Below are 6,000 nucleotides of genomic sequence, written 5' to 3'. Positions count from 1 at the left end.
GTTAGGAATTTAAATGACAAAATGTAATTGGAAGTAATTGTACCCGTGTACTGCAAAGAGTTTAACAAACAGAGTACATCTTCAAAAAGGTGATACGGGCAAGGACAATACCGCAACGCGTTTCAACCGTTGGGTTTTCGTCAGGCTGTTTCAACCCAACGGTTGAAACGCTTTGCGGTATTGTCCTTGCCCATATCACCTTTTTGAAGATGTACTCGGTTTGTTAAACTCTTTACAGTACACAGGTACAATTACTTCCAATTAAATTTTGTCATTTAAATTCCTAACAGCTCCTTTCTTCAATTTTTGCTGTTCTACTGTGCCTGCTGAGCTGTTTTGGTCCACACATTGTGTGTTTTTCCTGTGATATTATATGTACATGACTGAATGCCCCCCATTTACCTGGAATGTGTTATGGCATCTATCAGTGTGTGTGGCATCAAACATTCATGTCATACGTACTATAATTGGAAGTATTTTGTACAGGTAATCATCATTATATTCATATAATCATATTGTTCCTTGTGTGTTCTTGTAGTCCTGCTTGACAGGATAGGGAAGAGATAAGATCAATCGGTTCATTAGAGAGATTCGTTCAGGGATCAACCAGCGGACACAGTGCAGGGAAGTCACAGCAACAACAATGGAGGAAAGCAGTAAGAAAGCCAAGTTAAACATACACCTGACAAGACCCATTCAGAACATGATGAATATTGCATTGTTTTTATAATTGCAGATTGCATGTGTTTGCCATATACTTGTTCCACACCTGTGGTGGCATTATGGATGTGGGTTGGCTCAGCCTCAGGCTAGGTGCCATTTCAGTTGACAGCTCATTTAGATGAGTGACAACTGTCAGGGCGGGAACTTGTCCAACAGAGGGGGATGGGGGCAGGAATAACAATACATTTCCAGACCCAAGGGGGAAAAGTTGCATATTGTACAGTAGCTTTAAAGCCAAGACACTGATATGAGTAGCAAGTTGTGAATGCCAAGTTAAGGTTAGAAACAGCATTGGTGGAAAAAAATGCATTGACTAATGGTAATCCATAATTATCATGATTTTATGCTCAGCAGGGCAAGCATCTCATGTTCAAATGTTAGGTTTGTATGATGGATAAGTCATTGTTGAACTGTGCATTCTTTGGCTGTAGTAGTACACTTTACAGCTTTACATTGATTACTTTAACTCTCACATCCTACCAGCCCTCACTTTTTAGCCGGTCAGAGATTTTAGTCCTGGATTAGGTTAACTCCTATTAAAGGGACAGTTCACCCTAAAATCAAAAATATATATTTTCCCTCTCACCTGTAGTGCTATTTATCCATCTAGATTGTTTTGAGATAGTTGCCTGGGTTAGGGTTAGGAACTACTTTTGACCAAACTACACTCACTAGCTGCTAGCTAGTTCCTACACTAGCGGGTGTAGTTCGGTCGAAAATAGTTCCTACATAATACTGCTCACAACAAGTCTGTGGATTATCTTGAGTAACCGGGTCATGATTTCTGGAAAGAGACATTGCTGTTGAGTTTTTCCAATTGTATTTCTTTGGCGCTTTGAGCATCACAAGCCGAGTGCCATCCGGTTCCATTGTATTGGAGAGAAGGCAGAAATCTCTACGGCTGATATCTCCAAAATGCAGACTACTAACACAAAACAATCTAAAGGGATAAATAGCACTATAGGTGAGAGGAAAAATATGTATTTTGGATTTTAGGGTGAGCTGTCCCTTTAACTCCTCATTCAGCATGCTGGAGAGGTTGAGCTTGTTCCTCTGCCCAGGCTTCACGGCAGGCCCAGCCACCTGCAGAAATACCTCAAACCCCCAGCAGCAGACAGCAGGATAAATGGGAAGTTGAGCTGAATTTATTTGATTCTTGCTCACAGTGAATAAAAGTGGAATTTACATAAGAAGACAAACCTAAATAAAAAAAAATACAAGAAATGCAAGATAAAATCACAAGACACCATCATAGGACAACACAATATAAAATCTCAGTTGACTGGTTTGTCAGTGATGGATGAATCCGACTGCCTCATGGGGAGAAGCAAACTTGGTCCACCAAATTTTCCCTACAAACACTTGGAATGTGTTCACTTGAGAAACAACCATACCATCCAGGTATTCTTGTGTTTCTCAATGCCTTTGGAGGAGCCATCTGCAGGCCTACAGTGAAGTGGTTATCACTGTCACTGTCATCCATGACAGCTCTGATGAGCCAGACATGGTCTGAGAGCTTATGGCCTTCCACTTGCTGGCATGATTTGCATTTTGATGGCCAGGGAAAAGACGATCACTGAAATGGTGCCTCCAATGACAAAAATGACAAATCCCCTGCATGCACCATGAATTCAGAGGAAGATATGAATTTGCACTTGATGGAAAGCTTTCATGTAAATGTGACCTACATCTGCCTCTTACAAAGCAATGTATACACTGTCTATTCAATCTATACAGTAATGTTTTAGTCAAATAAGCTCTTTGATCAATTTCATGTTTCAGCAACAAGCCCGGGCATCAGTTTCACCTCTGTGTCAGTATTTAATGAGCTATAGTAGCGCCTATCGCCCACTAAACATGCTCAGTGGAGCTGAGCATAAGTTGATACATTGTGCCTACGTGATGAGTAAGAGTTACATCCTCTATCTTTACTGTAGTTAACCTGTGCCCAAATTCCACACACATTGTCAAAACAATGTGCTGATATTGTGTGATGGTGATCAGTTTTTATCAAGCACAATTTGTGAACTTGTCATCAAGCCTGATTGTGTGAAAACTGAGTAGATGCACTCCATTTGCACGGTTTTAAAATGTGACCTGTATCCGGAAAGGTTATCTGGGTGTTATCTGGATAAGGAAAAATGCATGTTAATGCAAAGTGCAAACGCATCGTAATCTGGATGTGATCAGATCTTCCTGACCACATCTGGAGGTAGTCCGGCTCACATGTGTTCAGATCTCTTTCACCGCATTTACACCTGGTTTTTAAATGCGGCCATTATCCAGATAACTTATCCGGATACAGGTCGCATTTAAAAAACAGGTGTGAGTTAGATAAACAAGACTGCTAGGCTTAATGTACTGATTTGAATCGTAGGCAGAGAGATGAGAGGCAGCCTGCTGGGACGAGTGGCATCTTATTCCGATTAGCATTCCTACATCTGTCTCCTGTTCTCTTGGTAGGTGGTAGAAGACTGGGAGACATGCAGGCACCCTTGTGCGCTGAAAGGCAACTGAAGAAGCCTGTTAATCATTTATACTGCCTGGACTGTGTTCCCGAAAGGGCCGCGATGTGTCAAATCCTTTATGTGCCTGAAAGGGAGAGGTAAAAATATGGGTGTTGGTTGAACTCTCCCCATCATCTTTGTTCCTGTCTGGGGTCGAACACTGCACAACTGTCACAGGTCTATATGTCTAGCCTGACCCTACAGTGGTCAACTGTCACAGGTCTACATGTCTAGCCTGACCCTACAGTGGTCAACTGTCACAGGTCTATATGTCTAGCCTGACCCTACAGTGGTCAACTGTCACAGGTCTGTATGTCTGGCCTGATAGTACAGTGGTCAACTGTCACAGGTCTGTATGTCTGGCCTGATAGTACAGTGGTCAACTGTCACAGGTCTATATGTCTAGCCTGACCCTACAGTGGTCAACTGTCACAGGTCTACATGTCTAGCCTGACCCTACAGTGGTCAACTGTCACAGGTCTATATGTCTAGCCTGACCCTACAGTGGTCAACTGTCACAGGTCTGTATGTCTAGCCTGACCCTACAGTGGTCACCTGTCACAGGTCTGTATGTCTAGCCTGACCCTACAGTGGTCACCTGTCACAGGTCTGTATGTCTAGCCTGACCCTACAGTGGTCACCTGTCACAGGTCTATATGTCTAGCCTGACCCTACAGTGGTCACCTGTCACAGGTCTGTATGTCTAGCCTGACCCTACAGTGGTCACCTGTCACAGGTCTGTATGTCTAGCCTGACCCTACAGTGGCCAACTGTCACAGGTCTATATGTCTGGCCTGACCCTACAGTGGTCAACTGTCACAGGTCTATATGTCTGGCCTGACCCTACAGTGGCCAACTGTCACAGGTCTATATGTCTAGCCTGACCCTACAGTGGTCAACTGTCACAGGTCTATATGTCTGGCCTGACCGTACAGTGGTAGACTGTCACAGGTCTATATGTCTATAGCCTGACCCTACAGTGGTCAACTGTCAAAGGTCTGTATGTCTGGCCTGACCGTACAGTGGTCAACTGTCATAGGTCTATATGTCTATAGCCTGACCCTACAGTGGTCAACTGTCACAGGTCTATATGTCTATAGCCTGACCCTACAGTGGTCACCTGTCACAGGTCTATATGTCTATAGCCTGACCCTACAGTGGTCAACTGTCACAGGTCTATATGTCTATAGCCTGACCCTACAGTGGTCAACTGTCACAGGTCTATATGTCTATAGCCTGACCCTACAGTGGTCAACTGTCATAGGTCTATATGTCTATAGCCTGACCCTACAGTGGTCAACTGTCACAGGTCTATATGTCTATAGCCTGACCCTACAGTGGTCAACTGTCACAGGTCTATATGTCTATAGCCTGACCCTACAGTGGTCAACTGTCACAGGTCTATATGTCTAGCCTGACCCTACAGTGGTCAACTGACATCAACTGTCACAGGTCTATATGTCTAGCCTGACCCTACAGTGGTCAACTGACGTCAACTGTCACAGGTCTGTATGTCTAGCCTGACCCTACAGTGGTCAGCTGTCACAGGTCTATATGTCTAGCCTGACCCTACAGTGGTCAACTGACGTCAACTGTCACAGGTCTATATGTCTAGCCTGACCCTATAGTGGTCTGGCCTGAACAGTCTCTGGATGTTTTTGCAATTCACTTGCATTTATAGTACCTTGCATCACGGAGATATTGACAACATGACCCTTTCTTTGATTATACACAACTATGCAGTCGGCTGGCTGTGTGAAGACACATTTAATATGATACTCATACATGGAGCTGCGATCTGCTGAGAGCAGCTAGTTGTGTGTGTGTGTGTGTGTGTGTGTGTGTGTGTGTGTGTGTGTGTGTGTGTGTGTGTGTGTGTGTGTGTGTGTGTGTGTGTCCCTCCGTCCAGAGTTGCAAGGCACACCAAAATTTGCCGAAACACTTTTCAGGGGTCTGGCATGAATCTGGTGTGGAAATCGCAATTGCGCGAAACAATCGTGAAAAACAAGAAAAACCAGAGGTAGTGGGGCGGGAAGATGGCATGGCAGACTGAACAGCGCTGCCGAACAGGTGTGGGACGGCTCCAGGCGGGCAGGACGGAGAAAAGTGTGGTTGAGGCGTGGGGACTGGAACATAAACATAAACGCCAGCCTTCAGCATGATTTAATTTCATTGACCACTGCACTAATGAGCCACCAGTTTGGAATCCTAAATGCAGAGGTGATTCTGGACCTGTTAGCAAACAGTCCCAATGCTACTGTGTGCTGCTTTCATAGTGCCATGTGCAAAACAATCTGAATTTACTCATTTACTCAGTGTACATTTAAAAGTACTCAAGTAGAATATCTATCATTTAAATTACTTGAGTAAGAGTAAAACTATAGCATTATAAAAAACATATTTTAAAAGTACAAATCCTCCAAAAAAAACATACTCAAATACTTGTACTTGAGTACTTTCCACCTCTGATGTTAGTTTTTTATGTCCGAGTTCTGTTCAAGACTTTGTATAAATGACAGGTATCACATTTTTTACACATTAGTTACAAAGCTTATTTTTTTTTAAATAAGTAGGACTGGTACTACACTACTTGACTGTGAGCGCGAGTCAGCAATGCCAAAAAGAAAGAGACACTCTAACTCTGCATGGTTTGTGAGTGAATTAATAAGAATAGACACTAACTCTGCATGGTTTGTGAGTGAATTAATAAGAATAGACACTAACTCTGCATGGTTTGTGAGTGAATTAATAAGAATAGACACTAACTCTG

The sequence above is a fragment of the Poromitra crassiceps genome, assembly GCF_964638095.1.
Source record: "Poromitra crassiceps genome assembly, chromosome: 1".
NCBI classification, from domain to species: domain Eukaryota; kingdom Metazoa; phylum Chordata; class Actinopteri; order Beryciformes; family Melamphaidae; genus Poromitra; species Poromitra crassiceps.
This window is presented reverse-complemented; position numbering follows the sequence as displayed.